The following is a 214-nucleotide window of genomic DNA, read 5'->3' as shown; positions in this document are numbered from 1 at the left end:
TTTTTCTCAGTATTTTTTGGGCGGAAACTAAGTTAAGGTCCTAATAGCATAGTAAGTAATTCTTTAAATTTAACATAGTAAGTAATTATTTAAAAAAAGTAATCTGCATGCCTGTTGCAAGTAATACATTAGTAGTAGTAGTAGTAGTAGTAGTGGAGCAGGTGGGCACTTTGATGCTCTTGCGTCACCTAGATCTAAAAGTTCCATTGTGATC

The sequence above is a fragment of the Odontomachus brunneus genome, unplaced genomic scaffold (genome assembly GCF_010583005.1).
Source record: "Odontomachus brunneus isolate Ranch 3 - 2012 unplaced genomic scaffold, Obru_v1 Obru_scaffold_181, whole genome shotgun sequence".
In the NCBI taxonomy this organism is placed as follows: Eukaryota; Metazoa; Arthropoda; class Insecta; order Hymenoptera; family Formicidae; genus Odontomachus; species Odontomachus brunneus.
This window is presented reverse-complemented; position numbering follows the sequence as displayed.